Here is a 17,606-nt window from a genome sequence, read left to right as displayed (position 1 = left end):
GATTCTATAGTAAGGTGCAAGGACACTACAGCGATAGTTGAGCCACCTTCCCCATTTTATTTTTACTCCAGACAGGGATGTACAATTGTTGAAGTTCAACCATGTGATCTTTAAATTTTTGCCATTGCCTATCCACCGACAACCCTTTAAGTATCATTCGCCAGTGTATTCTAGCCAATTCACGTCTCATACCATCAAAGTTACCTTTCCTTAAGTTCAGGACCCTAGTCTCTGAATTAACTGTGTCACTCTTCATCTTAATAAACAATTCTACCATATTATGGTCACTCTTCCCCAAGGGGCCTCGCACAACAAGATTGCTAATTAGTCCCTTCTCATTACACATCACCCAGTCTAGGATGGCCAGCCCTCTAGTTGGTTCCTTGACATATTGGTCCAGAAAACCATCCCTAATACACTCCAGGAAATCCTCCTCAATCATATTGCTACCAGTTTGGTTAGCCCAATCTATATGTAGATTAAAGTCGCCCATGATAACTGCTGTACCTTTATTGCATACATCCCTTATTTCTTGTTTGATGCTGTCCCCAACTTCACTACTAATGTTTGGTGGTCTGAACACAACTCCCAGTAGTGTTTTCTGCCCTTTGGTATTCCGCAGCTCTACCCATACCGATTCCACATCATCCAAGCTAATGTCCCTCCTTACTGTTCCGTTAAATTCCTCTTTAACCAGCAACGCCACCCCGGTTACTTTTCCTTTCTGTCTATCCTTCCTGAATGTTGAATACCCCTGGATGTTGAGTTCCCAGCCTTGGTCATCCTGGAGCCATGTCTCTGTGATGCCAATTATATCATATTCATTAATTGCTGTCTGTGCAGTTAAATCATCCACCTTATTATGAATACTCCTCACATTGAGGCACAGAGCCTTCAGGCTTGTCTTTTTAACACATTTTGCCCCTTTAGAATTTTGCTGTAATGTGGCCCTTTTTGCTTTTTGCCTTCCACTCTTACTTTTCTTCTTTCTATCTTTTGCTTCTGCCCCCATTCTACTTCCCTCTGTCTCCCTGCATAGGTTCCCATCCCCCTGCCATATTAGTTTAACACCTCCCCAACAGCACTAGCAAATATTCCCCCGAGGACATTGGTTCCGGTCCTGCCCAGGTGCAGACCGTCCGGTTTGTACTGGTCCCACCTCCCCCAGAACCGGTTCCAATGTCCCAGGAATTTGACTCCCTCCCTTCTGCACCACTCCGCAAGCCATTTATTCATCTGAGCTATCCTGCGATTTCCACATCTCAAGGCGTGTCACAGGAGTAATACAAGGCAAAACAACTAAATTTGACACCGAGCCGCATAACAAGAAATTAGGGCAGGTGACAAAAAGCTGGGTCAGAGAGGTCGGTTTTAAGGAGCGTCTTGAAGGAGGAGAGAGGTAGAGAGGTGGAGAGGTTTAGGGAGGGAGTTCCAGAGCTTGGGGCCCAGGCAGCTGAAGGCACGGCCACCGATGGTGGAGCAATTATAATCAGGGATGGTCAGGAGGGCAGAGTTAGAGGAGTGCAGACATCTCGGGGGGTTTTGGGGCTGGAGGAGGTTACAGAGATAGGGAGGGGTGTAGGGCTGGAGGAGTTACATAGATAGGGAGTGGTCAAGGGCTGGAGGAGTTTACAGAGATAGGGAGGGATGTAGGGGCTGGAGGAGGTTACAGAGATAGGGAGGGGTGTAGGGCCTGGAGGAGGTTACAGAGATAGGGAGGGGTGTAGGGGCTGGAGGAGGTTACAGAGATAGGGAGGGGTGTAGGGGCTGGAGGAGGTTACAGAGATCGGGAGGAGTGTAAGGGCTGGAGGAGTTACAGAGATATGGAGCGGTGTAGGGGCTGGAGGAGGTTACAGAGATAGGGAGGGGTGCAGGGGCTGGAGGGAGTTACAAAGTTCAGGAGGATTATAGGGGCTGGAGGAGGTTACAGAGATAGGGAGGGGCGAGGGCCATGGAGGGATTTGAAAACAAGGATGAGAATTTTTAAATCGAGGCGTTGCTTAATCGGGAGCCAATGTCGGTCAGCGAGCACAGGGGGTGATGGGTGAGTGGGACTCGGTCCGAGTTAGGACACGGGGCAGTGAGCACAGGGGATGATGGGTGAGCGGGACTCGGTGCGAGTTAGGACACGGGGCAGTGAGCACAGGGGATGATGGGTGAGCGGGACTCGGTGCGAGTTAGGACACGGGGCACAGGGGGTGATGGGTGAGCGGGACTCGGTGTGAGTTAGGACACGGGGCACAGGGGGTGATAGGTGAGCGGGAATTGGTGCGAGATAGGACACAGGGCACAGGGGGTGATGGGTGAGCGGGACTCGGTGCGAGTTAGGACACGGGGCACAGGGGGTGATGGGTGAGCGGGACTCGGTGCGAGTTAGGACACGGGGCACAGGGGGTGATGGGTGAGCGGGACTTGGTGCAAGTTAGGACACGGGGCACAGGGGGTGATGGGTGAGCGGGACTTGGTGCGAGTTAGGACACGGGGCACAGAGGGTGATGGGTGAGTGGGACTTGGTGCGAGTTAGGACACGGGGCACAGGGGGTGATGGGTGAGCGGGACTTGGTGCAAGTTAGGACACGGGGCACAGGGGGTGATGGGTGAACGGGACTCGGTGCGAGATAGGACATGTGCTGCCAAGTTTTGGATCACCGGTAGTTTGCGTAGGGAAGAATGTGTGAGGCTGGCCAGGAGTGCTTTGGAATAGTCAAGTGTAAGCCTCGGAGGTGGATCAATTCAGGCTAACGGCCGAACACATCCGACAGCTCGAGGGACGGAGCAGGAGAAGTGACTGTTGCCGCAGGCTGCAGAGATCCGCTGACCCGAGACACCCTCGCTGTCTCATCGGGCATCTAACCGTCCATCCGTGCAGTCGTTCAGTCCCTCTTCCCGAGGCGTGGAACACTGTCACCTGTCACGGGTTGTGTGTCTCTTGTACTTATCTTAACCCCATGTAGTATCTGATTCTGCCCAGAACTATCGCTCTTCAATAAAATGACTTCAAACTCTCAAGACCCTTTGGGTATCCGTCTGTGACCTGTGACCCTAATCTCACACCACCACATTCTCGAAGGCGATTAGGGACGGGCAATAAACGCTGGCCTTGCCAGCGATGCTCACATCCCAGGAACGAATAACACCAAGCAAACATCAGACAAGCAGTCGCCCATCCCCTCCCCCCGGATCGCACTGCGGGATCAATCAGTCCGTGTCTTACTCCCTGCTTTGCAAAGATTCTGACAAAACAAACCTGTCAAATCGGACTCCTTCCCCTTTTGATCTTGCAACATCAGAAACGGACTAGAGGCGTGCAGAGCACACAATCAGAGTTCGCTTTGCTGGGCAGAAGTGAGTCAGCAGTGGTTCAGTGAGCAGCACATTCGCCGCTGAGTCAGAAAGTTGTGGGTTCAAGTCCCACTCCAGGGACCTGAGCACAAACATCGAGGCTGGCACTCCCAGTGCAGGGCTGAGGGAGTGCCGCACTGTCGGAGGGGCAGTGCTGAGGGAGTGCCGCACTGTCGGAGGGGCAGTGCTGAGGGAGTGCCGCACTGTCGGAGGGGCAGTGCTGAGGGAGTGCCGCACTGTCGGAGGGGCAGTACGGAGGGAATGCCGCACTGTCGGAGGGGCAGTACTGAGGGAGTGCCACACTGTCGGAGGGGCAGTACTGAGCAAGCAACGCACTGTCGGAGGGGCAGTACTGAGGGAGTGCTGCCCTGTCGGAGGGGCAGTACTGAGGGAGCCCCTCACTGTCGGAGGGGCAGTACTGAGGGAGCCCCTCACTGTCGGAGGGGCAGTACTGAGGGAGCCCCTCACTGTCGGAGGGGCAGTACTGAGGGAGCCCCGCACTGTCGGAGGGGCCGTCTTTCGGATGAGATGTTCAACCTGCCCTCTCAGGTCGATGTAAAAGATCCTTTCACCATCTCAGGACGTCCCTCAGCACTTGACACACAATGAAGTATTTGTTGAAGTGTCGTCACTGTTGCAATGTGCAAAAAGTGGCAGGCAATTTGTGCACAGCAAGATCCCACAAACAACAAGGTGATAATGACCAGATTATCTGTTTTGTCAGTGATGTTGATTGAGGATAAATATTGGCCCAGGACACCGGCGAGATCTCCCCGCTCTTCTTCCAAGTAGTGGCCCTGGGATCTTTAATCCTCTCGCGGTCAGCATCCAAATGTAATGTATGAAATTGCTGACCGCATCCAAATGTACTGAACTGCTTTTGAATGTATTGTGCAAATTTTTATATCAATGAAGTATATCTTGAAATTTAAAAAAATCCTGTCGCAATCACAGTCTTCATTCTGCACTCACAGCAGGTTGGTAGAATGGACAAATCAAAACTGTCAACACTCTGAGGGAGAGGGGCGAGGGGGAGGGAGAGGGAGAGGGCGAGGGAGGGAGGGCGAGAGGGAGAGAGGGAGGTTGAGAGGAAGGGAGAGGGTGGGGGAGGGAGGAGAATGAGAGAGAGGGAGAGAGGGAGGGGGAGGGGAGAGGGAGAGGGAGGGATTGGGATGGGGTGGGACAGAGGGAGGGGTGAGAGGGAGGGTGAGAGGGAGGGGGAGAGGGAGGGGGAGAGGGTGTTGGGAGGGGGATAGGGCGAGGGAGGGGGAGAGGGAGGGGGAGAGGGCGAGGGAGGGGAGAGGGTGGGGGAGGGGGAGAGGGCGAGGGAGGGGGAGAGGGAGGGAGATGGGGAGAGGGAGAGGGAGGGGGACAAAGGGGTAGAGGGTGCGGGAGGAGGAGAGGGAGAGGGGAGAGGGTGCGAGAGAGAGGGGAGGGGGAAGGGGAGGGAGAGGAAAGGGCCGAGGGAGGAGGAGAGGGAGAGGGTGGGGGAGGCAGAGAGAGAGAGGGGGAGGTGGAGAGGGAGGGAGATGGGGAGAGGGTGGGGGAGGGGGAGAGGGAGGGGAGAGGGAGGGAGGGGGAGCGGGAGAGGGAGCGGGAGAGGGGCGAGGGAGGGAGGGGGAGAGGAAGAGGGAGGGGGAGGGGGAGAAGGTGCGGGAGAGGGAGGGATAGAGAGGGGCCGAGTGAGCAGGAGGGAGGGGGAGAGCGAGAGGGAAAGCGGGGGGGGAGAGAGAGGAAACAGAGAGAAAGGGAGAGAATGGGAGAGGGTGAGAGGGAGAGAGAGAGACAGAGGGAGGAAATGAGTGAAGGGGAGAGAGGAGGCAAAAATGGGGTAAAGTGGAGAGACAGAGAGGGAGGTAGGAAGGGATGAGGACAGAGACCTGGGTCGATTGATTCCACCTCCTACCATCCTGCCAGTCACATGATACAAGATCATTCAAACATCAGAAATAGGAGCAGGAGTAGGCCATTCGGTCCCTCGAGCCTGCTCCGCCATTTAATACGATCATGGCTGATCTGATCATGGACTCAGTTCCACTTCCCCACCCGCTCCCCATCACCCTTGACTAGGGTCACACTGTTTTGACAAATTACAGCAATCAATCTCTGACAATTAGTATGCAACAAAGCCAGATATAATGTGATGTAAGCCCCAGGGCGGGGAACTTGGAAGGAGTTTGAGAACAGGAGAGGCAGAGAGAGAGAGAGCGAGGGAAAGGGTGAAAGAGATAGAGAGAGACAGAGAGAGAGAGCGCAAGACACACACACATACAACCGTAGACACAGGCACAGACAGGAATGAGACAGGAATAATAAACGATCTCCTAGTAAAAGATCCTCTCGGAATGAGTGATCACAGTATGGTTGAATTTGTAATACAGATTGAGGGTGAGGAAGTAGTGTTTCAAACGAGCGTACTATGCTTAAACAAAGGGGACTACAGTGGGATGAGGGCAGAGTTGGCTAAAGTAGACTGGAAACACAGACTGAACGGTGGCACAATTGAGGAACAGTGGAGGACTTTTAAGGAGCTCTTTCATAGTGCTCAACAAAAATATATTCCAGTGAAAAAGAAGGGCGGTAAGAGAAGGGATAACCAGCCGTGGATAACCAAGGAAATAAAGGAGAGTATCAAATTAAAAACCAATGCGTGTAAGGTGGCCAAGGTTAGTGGGAAACTAGAAGATTGGGAACATTTTAAACGACAGCAAAGAATGACTTAGAAAGCAATAAAGAAAGGAAAGATAGATTACGAAGGTAAACTTGCGCAAAACATAAAAACGGATAGTAATAGCTTTTACAGATAAATAAAATGGAAAAGAGTGACTAAAGTAAATGTTGGGCCCTTAGAAGATGAGAAGGGGGATTTAATAATGGGAAATGTGGAAATGGCTGAGAACTTAAATAATTATTTTGCTTCGGTCTTCACAGTGGAAGACACAAAAACCATGCCAAAAATTGCTGGTCACAGGAATGTGGGAAGGGAGGACCTTGAGACAATCACTATCACTAGGGGGGTAGTGCTGGACAGGCTAATGGGACTCAAGGTAGACAAGTCCCCTGGTCCTGATGAAATGCATCCCAGGGTATTAAAAGAGATGGCGGAAGTTATAGCAGATGCATTCGTTATAATCTACCAAAATTCTCTGGGCTCTGGGGTGGTACCAGCGGATTGGAAAGCAGCTAATGTAACGCCTCTGTTTAAAAAAGGGGGAAGACAAAAGGCAGGTAACTATAGGCTGGTTAGTTTAACATCTGTAGTGGGGAAAATGCTTGAAACTATCATTAAGGAAGAAATAGCGGGACATCTAGATAGGAATAGTGCAATCAAGCAGACACAGCATGGATTCATGAAGGGGAAATCATGTTTAACTAATTTACTGGAATTCTTTGAGGATATAATGAGCATGGTGGATAGAGGTGTACCGATGGATGTGGTGTATTTAGATTTTCAAAAGGCATTCGATAAGGTGCCACACAAAAGGTTACTGCAGAAGATAAAGGTACGCGGAGTCAGAGGAAATGTATTAGGATGGATAGAGAATTGGCTGGCGAACAGAAAGCAGAGAGTCGGGATAAATGGAGCCTTTTCGGGTTGGAAATCGGTGGTTAGTGGTGTACCACAGGGATCGGTGCTGGGACCACAACTGTTTACAATATACATAGATGACCTGGAAGAGGGGACAGAGTGTAGTGTAACAAAATTTGCAGATAACACAAAGATTAGTGGGAAAGCGGGTTGTGTAGAGGACACAGAGAGGCTGCAAAGAGATTTGGATCGGTTAAGCGAATGGGCTAAGGTTTGGCAGATGGAATACAATGTCGGAAAGTGTAAAAGGGAATATTATTTGAATGGGGAGAAATTACAACATGCTGAGGTGCAGAGGGACCTGGGGGTCCTTGTGCATGAATCCCAAAAAGTTAGTTTGCAGGTGCAGCAGGTAATCAGGAAGGTGAATGGAATGTTGGCCTTCATTGCGAGAGGGATGGAGAACAAAAGCAGGGAGGTCTTGCTGTAACTGTATAGGGTATTGGTGAGGCCGCACCTGGAGTACTGTGTGCAGTTTTGGTCACCTTACTTAAGGAAGGATATACTAGCTTTGGAGGGGGCACAGAGACAATTCACTCGGCTGATTCCGGAGATGAAGGGTTACCTTATGATGATAGATTGAGTAGACTGGGTCTTTACTCGTTGGAGTTCAGAAGGATGAGGGGTGATCTTATAGAAACATTTAAAATAATGAAAGGGATAGACAAGATAGAGGCAGAGAGGTTGTTTCCATTGGTCGGGGAGACTAGAATTAGGGGGCACAGCCTCAAAATACCGGGGAGCCAATTTAAAATCGAGTTGAGAAGGAATTTCTTCTCCCAGAGGGTTGTGAATCTGTGGAATTCTCTGCCCAAGGAAGCAGTTGAGGCTAGCTCATTGAATGTATTCAAGTCACAGATAGATAGATTTTTAACCAATAAGGGAATTAAGGGTTACGGGGAGCGGGCGGGTAAGTGGAGCTGAGTCCACGGCCAGATCAGCCATGATCTTGTTGAATGGTGGAGCAGGCTCGAGGGGCTAGATGGCCTACTCCTGTTCCTAATTCTTATGTTCTTATGTTCTTATGTTCAGTGAGAGACAGAGACAGAGAGAGAGATACACAAAGAGAGACAAAGAGAGAACAGGGAGAGAGGCAGAGAAAGAAAGAGAGAAACAAAGAGAGAGAGACAGAGAGAGAGAGACAGACAGAGAGAATGAGAGACAGAGACAGAGAGAGACAGAGAGAGAGAGAGATTGAGAGAGACCAAGAGAGGGGAACAGCAAGAGAGATAGAGAGAAAGACACGCAAGCAGAAACAGAGAGGGAGAGAGAGAGAGCAAGACAGGCAGGCAGAAACAGACAGAGAGAGAGAGAGAGAGGGAGAGACAGAGAGAGAGACAGAGACAGAGAGACAGAGACAGAGGGAACCAAAGACAGAGAGAGAGACAGACAGACAGAGGGAGAGAGACAGAGGGAGAGACAGAGAGAGAGAGAGAGACAGAGACAGAGAGAGAGACAAACAGACAGAGGGAGAGAGACAGAGGGAGAGACAGAGAGAGAGAGAGAGAGACAGAGACAGAGAGAGAGACAGACAGACAGAGGTAGAGACAGGGAGAGAGACAGAGGGAGAGACAGAGAGAGAGAGAGACAGAGAGAGACAGAGGGAGAGTCAGAGAGAGAGAGAGACAGAGGCAGAGGGAGAGAGACAGAGGGAGAGTCAGAGAGAGAGAGAGAGACAGAGGCAGAGGGAGAGAGACAGAGGGAGAGTCAGAGAGAGAGAGAGAGACAGAGAGAGAGACAGAGACAGAGACAGACAGACAGAGGGAGAGACAGAGAGTGAGACAGAGGGAGAGAGACAGAGGGAGAGACAGAGAGAGAGAGAGACAGAGAGAGACAGAGGGAGAGTCAGAGAGACAGAGAGAGACAGAGGGAGAGAGAGAGAGACAGAGGGAGCGACAGAGGCAGAGAGACAGAGATCTCGTGGGTAAAGCAGATGAAAGGTGTGGTCACAGATAAGAGACCAGTTTTAAACTCGTTTGAAACACACAGTGACAAAGAATTTCCTGAAGCAGTAGCACAACTTCTCAAACCGGACTGTCAATGCTGCAGTGCAGGTTTCGATCTGATCTGATCTGATCATGTACTCAGCTCCACTTCCCCGCCCGCTCCACATAACCCTTGACTAGGATCACACTGTTTCGACTAATTACAGCAATCAATCTCTGACAATTAGTATACAACAAAGCCAGACATAATGTGATGTAAACCCCAGGGCGGGGAACTTGGAAGGAGTTTGAGAACAGGAGAGGCAGAGAGAGAGAGAGAGAGAGTGAGGGAAAGGGAGAAAGAGATAGAGAGAGACAGACAGAGAGAGAGCGCAAGACACACACACACACAACCATAGACAGCTGGAAGCGGGTTATATGATCTTACCTGTCACTGCAGGTTTTGGGCTATGCGAGTGAGCGGTCAGTCTGTGCAGTAATCCCCCTCAGCGACTGTACCAGACCAGGGAGCCTGTAAACTGCCCCTGGTTGCAATCTCCGTGGCTCTAACCTGGCTGGCTTTCCAGTAAACACCCTTCCACTCAAACCGAAACTGAAAGCAGAGCAAGAAAAGCAGCAAGGAGTGTGTGAAAGTTGGCCTCAGAGGAATGTGCGGCATGTCACAAAATGCTCAGATATGTGCACTGCTCCAAACGTCAGAAAAACTCAACTCCCTGTCATGTATGTAACAACACTGCAATCCTGTATATACGTAAGAAATGCACACCTTGACCACAGGGAGTGAACTTGTGGGAGACACTCCTCACCTGGTCACCCAGGTATATAAAGGGAGGTCCCACGCAGTCATGGAGTGACCTTGTCCATAGAATGTGCCTCGTGTGGTATTGTGTAAGGACTTTACATTGGCGACGAGAAACAGGAATCAACGACCCACAAGTATGGCCACCGGCAGCACAGATGAACAGTACTGTGTTGGTGAGGACTGGGACGATTTCATTGAGATGCTCCAGCAGCGTTTTGTCACGAAGGACTGGCTGGGAGCCACAGCGGCCGACAAGCGACGGGCTCATCTGCTGACCAGCTGTGGACCGAAGACTTGCGCACTCATGAAAGACCTGCTAGCACCCGAGAAGCCAGAGGACAAAACCTTCGAAGAGCTCAGCAAACTAATCAGTGAGCACCTCAAACCAGCGAGCAGCGTACACATGGTCCGACACAGATTCAATACACACCGACCTTGGGAAGGACAGAGCATACCGGATTTCATTGCGGACCTCCAGCGCTTGGCCAGCCTCTGTAAGTTCACAGACGTCTTCAGGGGGGAGATGCTAAGGGATTTTCTTATTGAGGGCATCGGTCATGCTGGGATTTTCAGAAAGCTAATCGAGACCAAGCACTTGACCTTGGATGCGGCGGCGTTGATGGCTCAGACTTTTATGGTGGGGGAGGAGGAAACCAAGGTAATATACGCGCAACTCTGACTCCAACTTGGCGATGGATCAGGGAGTCAATATCATAAACGCGACACAGAGACCCGCAGGCAGGCAAGGGCAGTTCGAGACATCCCAGGCAGCAACAGACCCAAGAGTAGGTCTCCAACAGAGACAATGGCAGGCTGAACGGACATTTACACCCCCCCACCCCTCCAGTGGACAATGCGGCCCGGGATGGGGCCATTGACACCCACTAGCAGGGTGCTCAAGAGCAGTCAAAGGGACAATCAGCGAGGAATGCCTTGTAACAGCTCTTTTGTTCACAACAATGGGAATCTCAGCTCATGTTGGAGGTGTGGGGACAGACACTCTGCCAGGACTTACAGGTTTCAACAGTTCGTCTGCAGAAATTGTAACCTCAGTGGCCATTTAGCCAGAATGTGCAGAAAGCCTGCAACCAGGCTAATATATAAGGTGGATGAACCAGATGAGGCGTCCGCGAGGCAGGATGACGCTTGGGGCAAATCAATGGACGCTGAAGTTCAGCGGGTTCATGTGGCAAACATTCACAGCTCATATACCAAAACGCCACCTATGATGATGAAAGTCCTATTAAATGAACTAGAAATGGGGGGATGTGCACGCCATGTCATCTGTGGAGCGAAGTTCATGCTCACAGGTCCTACAGCAATTTGAATCACTATTTCAACCTGGCATCGGGACGTTCAAAGGTACCAAAGTAGTGATACACATCACCCCGGACACCAGGCCAGTGCACCACAAAGCCAGAGCGGTGCCGTATGTGATGCGGGAGAAAATTGAGAACGAGTTGGACCGGTTGCTGAGAGAGGGCATCATCTCGCTCGTTGAATTCAGCGACTGGGCGAGCCCCATCATTCCCATCCTAAAAGTGGATGGCTCGGTCAGGATCTGTGGCGACTACAAGGCCACTATCAACCGGGTGTCCCTACAAGATCAATACCCGCTCCCGAGAGCGGAGGACCTTTATGTCACTGTTGTGGAAAAATATTTCCGAGACTGTATTTAAAGAGAGGTTTATTAAATCGGAGACAAAGCTTTGGGAGAAGTGTTAGAGACCCGCGCCTGCTGAACTCCTTCTCAATTTGAAATTGCCTGCGAGGTTCCTTTATCTGACAAATTATGTCACTTTACATCACGTGCCTTAGCAACAGTCCTTATATTACTAGGTTTACAAAGCTTTTCATACAATTACCGTTCAAGGCTGGGCTCTTGATATAAGCCAGCCTCGCATTGTGACAGGCCATTATAAACAAAGAGGCCTAATTCCCCTGTTTTCACAGAAAAAACAAGTGGCAGGCTTCCTATAACCAGTAAAGGCAAGCATACAATAATGCATCAGTATTGTCTCTTAAAAAATTCATTCGAGGGGGACAAATGTTTGGTATACTAGTCAAGTGTCCCCCTAGGCTTTATTATGTCCAAAAATCTGCTCCAACAGTTCCCCCTTTTGGTCCTGGAGGATGTTCACGAAATCCAGATGACCACAATGATGGTAGCATGGTGTTACGGTCCTTGGGGTATGTTACTTCCCTGATGTTCCGTATGTCCACCTTGCCTGTAGCTCTCGGCTACCCTTCAAAGATAGTGGTCGGTGTCAACGTCGTCTGTTTCTTCATCCTTGGTGTCTTCAGGTATTTCCATCAGGTGTACTTCTTCTTCGGCGATTACACTGGCTACTGGATCAGTCGGGCCATCATAACTTTACAGCAGATATTAAAACACCCGATAATCAGACAGCAAGTAATTATTATTACAACCAGAATAATTACTCCATGCATAAGATAGGACCCCCAGGATTCCCCTAATAGCCAGTCAAACCAGCCAGATCATCCTTCTGTCGTGGATAACTTCTTTACCTCCCTTCTTATGTGATCAGCGAGGTTGGTTATGTTTTCTGACTTATCGGGAATGTAAGTGCAACATTCAGCTCCAACTGGGGCGCATGTGCCCCCACTTTGTGCGAGTATATAATCTAGGGCCATTCGGTTCTGGAGTACCATTGTGCATATGGCTACCATTTCAGCCATTATGCCCTCCATTGCTTCAGCAGTGTCGTTAGCTATCTATTCCAGTACTCTCTCTAGGTTACGTAATTCATCCATGGTGCGTCCTATCCCGAATGGGAGCATCATGACCCCAAATAGCCTCTCTACCAGGGTAAGATCTCGTCTTAGTCGATCTGGTGTCTGTACTTCTGCTAAAGTACGTACCCGTCTGACGAAGGGGACCACATATCCCGAATAACAGGACCCCCTCCAGTCCTGAGGCAACCAGGGGTAGGCCTTGTGCCCGCACACAAAATAAGTGCCATTGTGTGCCATCGATCCCAATCTCTCTCTCAGCCCCCGTCGCCACCTAATTTTAGGCTCCCAGTCCTGGCTACTTGTCTGATTCTTCAAACCCTTCATTTCAAAGAACCCCTGGTTTGTTGTTTCGCTGGCTATTATGTTCCACCTGGTGAGGTTAAAGTATTGCGTACAATTGCTATATCCTGCTACAAAACCTGTTTCCTCACCAGTCAGGTTTCTAGTGAAACAAATGTCAGCGGTGGGCCTTCCAACTCCTGAGGTGTTGATCAAAACCAGGAACGGGGGTCGTACCGACCTATTATATTCCGGCTGGTACCATCCGTCAAATGCATCCAAAAGGTAACCCCCCGATCTCCATGTTTCTTTATCCCCACCCTGATTCCAAGTATCATTTACTTCTCCTGTACCGTTTTGTCGCATTACCCACTCCGCTACTTCCGAAATGTTAAGGGAGATTGACCTCAAGGGGATGCCTCCTTTGCTATGTATGGGGATGTGCAAACATACCCAGCAACTAGAAAGGTTCCCAATTTGTGCATAAATATAAGACGTGTCCAAAAAGGTATTCACATGTAACTCTCGCTTCGGTCTAGCTAGCAGGCCGGACCTAACACGAACTATGATAATCGCACCGATCGCAACATATAGTTTCATCTTATTACTCTATATTTAACAAATAGTCAAAGGCAAAATGGCTGTATGGCTTGCTTGAAGAATCTCTCGCTGTCAATCTGTAAATAGACAAACACCAACAACTAATACGTGTGCTAAACGGCTGGTTCAAAAACCTTAAGCTGGGTCCGATGCTTCCATTGTCCGCTCCCTTTAACATCGATGCAGGCACAAGTGTCCCTGCTGATTATAACCTCATATGGTCCTTTTTGGGGCAAACCCCAGTTTTCCCGGGAGGACCCTTACCATAACGCGACTTCCCACCAACGGGACTTCAGGGAGCTTTGTAAGCTCTGCTTCCGCGTCTCTTTCTTCCTGATTGTCCCTAACTAATTTACGCATCCCTTTTAATTGAGTACTTAGTTCCAAAACATACCGTTTTATTTTGTCTTTTAATGGGCCTACATCGGCCCCCGCTGTTATGATGTTCTCTGGTAATCGCATCGCCCTTCCTGTCATTAGTTCATAAGGAGTTAATCCAGTTGTCGGTTTGTCGTGGCTCTTAACTTCATCAATATAATGGGTAATATTTCTGTCCACGTTTTTCCTGACGTTTGCATGGCCTTTGCCAGGGCGTTCTTAAGGGTATAGTTCATGTGCTCTACCATCCCAGAACTCTGCGGGTGGTAGGGGATGTGGAATTTTTGTTTTATGCCCATCAGCTGGCATATTGTTTTTACAATCTTCCCGGTGAAGTGGGTGCCTGGTCGGAATATATCTGAAGAGGCACTCCCCATCGGGGAATCACCTGCTCGGTCAATATCCTTGCCACTGTTGAGGCACTCCCCATCGGGGAATCACCTGCTCAGTCAATATCCTTGCCACTGTTGAGGCACTCCCCATCGGGGAATCACCTGCTCGGTCAATATCCTTGCCACAATCATGCTCCCACCCACCGGGTAAATTGATCTATAATCACTTGGCAATATCTTTTTCCATGGGATGGGGCACAAGACCTGTGAAATCAATTTGTACGTGTTCCCATGGCCCCCGTGGATGGGGCTGGTGTCCCATTTTAATTTTAATGGGCCTGCCTGGATTATATCTCTCCCCATCCCTTTCCACTACCAATCTCTCCCAAGGCTCCCGGTCATAACCTCTCATCCTGAATGAGACAGGCCATGATGCAACTCCAATAATGCATTCAGGCGCCATTACCTTGTCATTTCGTCTCCAAACGTTATCCTTCCCTTGCGTTGCGCCCTGCTTTATCCACATACCTATTTCTTCCTCAGAAGTGACCTGGTGTAGTTTCTCAATACTTATCTGTTCGTCTCGGTCCCCAGCGGCACTGACTTAATTTTAATAATTTAAAATCATTATCAATGGAGAGTGTTTTTTTACCTCTTCAAATTCTTTTTTTCCAATTAAACCAATATCTTTTTCACAGCTGATATCAACTGGTATTTAGTAAGTTATGTCTTTATCCATTCTATCCTCTTCCATATCCTCACATACCTCTTCGCAAAAGTGGGGTTCCCCTTCACCCATCATACCTTCTGCGGGGTTGTTTCCTACATCCCTAATTATGGTTACCGCTTTGTTGGGTGTTAAGAGGACTGCTTCCCACTTTGCCCGTCTCATATCAGATACGGTTCTCAGTTTTCCTGTGTTTAACATTTCTACCAATGTGTGTTTAGTGTGGAGAATGATGTTTCCAGTCATCACCACAGGCTCGCTTAATTTTTACCACCCAAGCTGCGCAATCTAGCGCGGCTATACATCTGGATAACCCAGTCACCACCGGGCTTTCGGTGGTAGAGTAATAGGCTATAGGTCTCCTTTTATCCCCGTGATCTTGGGTGACCACGGCCATATAGAACCCACCTTCATTGTTACAGTGGATGTGGAAATCCTTACCCATGTCAGACAGTCCCAATCCAGGTGCGGAAACTAGTTCTGACTTGAGTTTACTATACGCCTGTTCTTGTTCAGGGCCCCACTCTATGAGGTCTAGGGCCGGTTTCCCCCCTTTCACTAATCTTTGTATTGGCTCAGCAATTTTTGCAAAATCAGGGATAAAGTTCCGGCTGTAATTAAAGAGGCCCAGTACCTTCCTCACCCCCCTTACCGTTACTGGTCTAGGCATGTCCTTGACAGCCTTTTTCCTATCCGAGGGCATTTCTTTCAGCCCCTTGAGAGGCAGTACCCTAGGTACAGGACCTGGGATTTCCCTACCTGGGCCTTTTTGGGGAGTTAGTGGTGCTAACTATTTCTTTTAAGATACCCTTTTCCACTAGCCCTTTTACTATTTCTACAACCGCTGTTCTAGCTTCAGGTCTTATAGGGTATTGTGGCAAGTCCCCCTTTTCTGTCCTCCTCCTGTTCCCGTGGCAGAGACCTTTTCCTGCTTTATCTTTTTCTTTTCTAAACTGCTAAAGCTTACTGTTTTAGCCTTTTTCAAAAGTCCCTTTTACACCTTCACAGATAGCTCACCACTCGCCCATGAGTTTGACCTAATCCCTGAAGGTATTTCTAAATTTAAAACTTTTTTTTTTTTACTGAGCTAGAAGCTTTCGTGTCAAGGTTTTACACAAAGGAAAATGGGAGCGTTTTAAAAGGCATTCTTTATCTCATTCCTGGACTAAATTTATGTCTTTCAACCCAATTTCATGTTTTCTTTGGACAAGTAAGTGAGCGTGTCAAATTCTTTTTTTTTTACTACCGGGACCATGTATTTTTATCTTTTACTCAACAAACCTATCCTTTGTGCATTTCCTAGCTCCATAACTTATATCCACACCTTCGTTTCTAACTTAAAATGTAATACCATAAGGTATTCTTAAACTTCCCACATACAGGACAACACTACGAAGGGTTTGGAAAGAGTGGGTGGAGCTAAAACAGGCAGGCAACTCCAAACCTTCTTAAAACAGGCTTTCATTCATGCCACAATCAAAATCACTCGAGTACTCTCTTCATTCAAAATAGACACTCACAAAAGTCTCTCTTCATTCAACAAAGTTTATGTCTGGATCCATATGTCACTTAAGATAGTCACTATCAGCTTTTTTTTATGGCCTTACGTAATTACGCAAGTTACAATTAATGATAGGAATTAATTAATGACCCGGGCAGCCCGCGGTTTACATTCCCTTCCTTACCTTCCATGTTCGCCAGTCTCGGACGTTTCCCTTTGTTTCTGTAATACTCATGGCCACGACTACTCTGTGGAGACCCTTTGTCTTCGCAACAAAGCTAGCGTGTTTCCTTACCACCGGAGTTTTCGGCTCTAGGTTGGATCGATCAGTTCCCTTCCGCACCGACCTTATTTACTAAAGGGACAACTCAAACTGGTTAGTCAGCCTCTTCCCGCTATCTGTTTACTCGTATCTTATACACTATCCTGTCGTGCCCGTACACCTCTCTTTTCAGTCTCTAACACCAGATTCCAGATACTGTCTTAAGTGATCACGTCTGATCAGACAGTATCCTGTCGTGACGCCATTATGTTGGAAAAATATTTCCGAGACTGTATTTAAAGAGAGGTTTATTAAATCGGAGACAAAGCTTTTGGAGAAGTGTTAGAGACCCGCGCCTGCTGAACTCCTTCTCAATTTGAAATTGCCTGCGAGGTTCCTTTATCTGACAAATTACGTCACTTTACATCACGTGCCTTCGCAACAGTCCTTATATTACTAGGTTTACAAAGCTTTTCATACAATTACCGTTCAAGGCTGGGCTCTTGATATAAGCCAGCCTCGCATTGTGACAGGCCATTATAAACAAAGAGGCCTAATTCCCCTGTTTTCACAGAAAAAACAAGTGGCAGGCTTCCTATAACCAGTAAAGGCAAGCATACAATAATGCATCAGTATTGTCTCTTAAAAAATTCATTCGAGGGGGACAAATGTTTGGTATACTAGTCAAGTGTCCCCCTAGGCTTTATTATGTCCAAAAATCTGCTCCAACAGTCACGCTGGCAGGCGGCAAGCTGTTCACCAAGTTGGACCTCACTTCAGCCTATATGACCCAGGAACTGGCCGACGAATCCAAACTACTGACCACCATCACCACGCACAAGGGACTGATCGTTTATAACAGGTGTCCGTTTGGCATTCGATCAGCGGCCGCGGGGGTGGGGTGGGGTGGCTTGACCCATCCACCTCCACGGAGGTGTGTGGGGGCCACCTCCATGGCACGAACCTGGTATTGCAGTACTTCCAGGAACGGTGCAGTGGCTCTAGGCCTTTTGGCTAAGAGCATTGGCGCAGAGTGATCCTTGGCGTGTGCAAGGTGACCTCTGGCGTTTGTGATTTGACAAAGAATTGGA

General features: G+C 48.9%; 1 protein-coding gene and 1 long non-coding RNA gene across 2 annotated transcripts in view; both read right to left on the bottom strand.

Moving 5' to 3' along the window:
* Nucleotides 1–9,419, bottom strand: part of LOC139257128 (guanylate-binding protein 2-like) — a gene marked incomplete at its 3' end in the record, with an annotated part of 41,611 nt that extends 32,192 nt beyond the window's left edge. The window contains exon 1 of the mRNA XM_070874394.1: nt 9,305–9,419. The remainder of the gene's footprint in view (nt 1–9,304) is intronic.
* Nucleotides 9,420–11,349: 1,930 nt separating this feature from the next.
* Nucleotides 11,350–16,895, bottom strand: LOC139257127 (uncharacterized). The gene is made up of 2 exons (XR_011592224.1): nt 16,438–16,895; nt 11,350–13,392 (listed from the first exon to the last, which is right to left on the bottom strand). It is a non-coding gene; the product is annotated as an uncharacterized lncRNA (long non-coding RNA).
* Nucleotides 16,896–17,606: the final 711 nt, after the last annotated feature.

The sequence above is a fragment of the Pristiophorus japonicus genome, unplaced genomic scaffold (genome assembly GCF_044704955.1).
Source record: "Pristiophorus japonicus isolate sPriJap1 unplaced genomic scaffold, sPriJap1.hap1 HAP1_SCAFFOLD_802, whole genome shotgun sequence".
In the NCBI taxonomy this organism is placed as follows: Eukaryota; Metazoa; Chordata; class Chondrichthyes; family Pristiophoridae; genus Pristiophorus; species Pristiophorus japonicus.
This window is presented reverse-complemented; position numbering and strand designations above follow the sequence as displayed.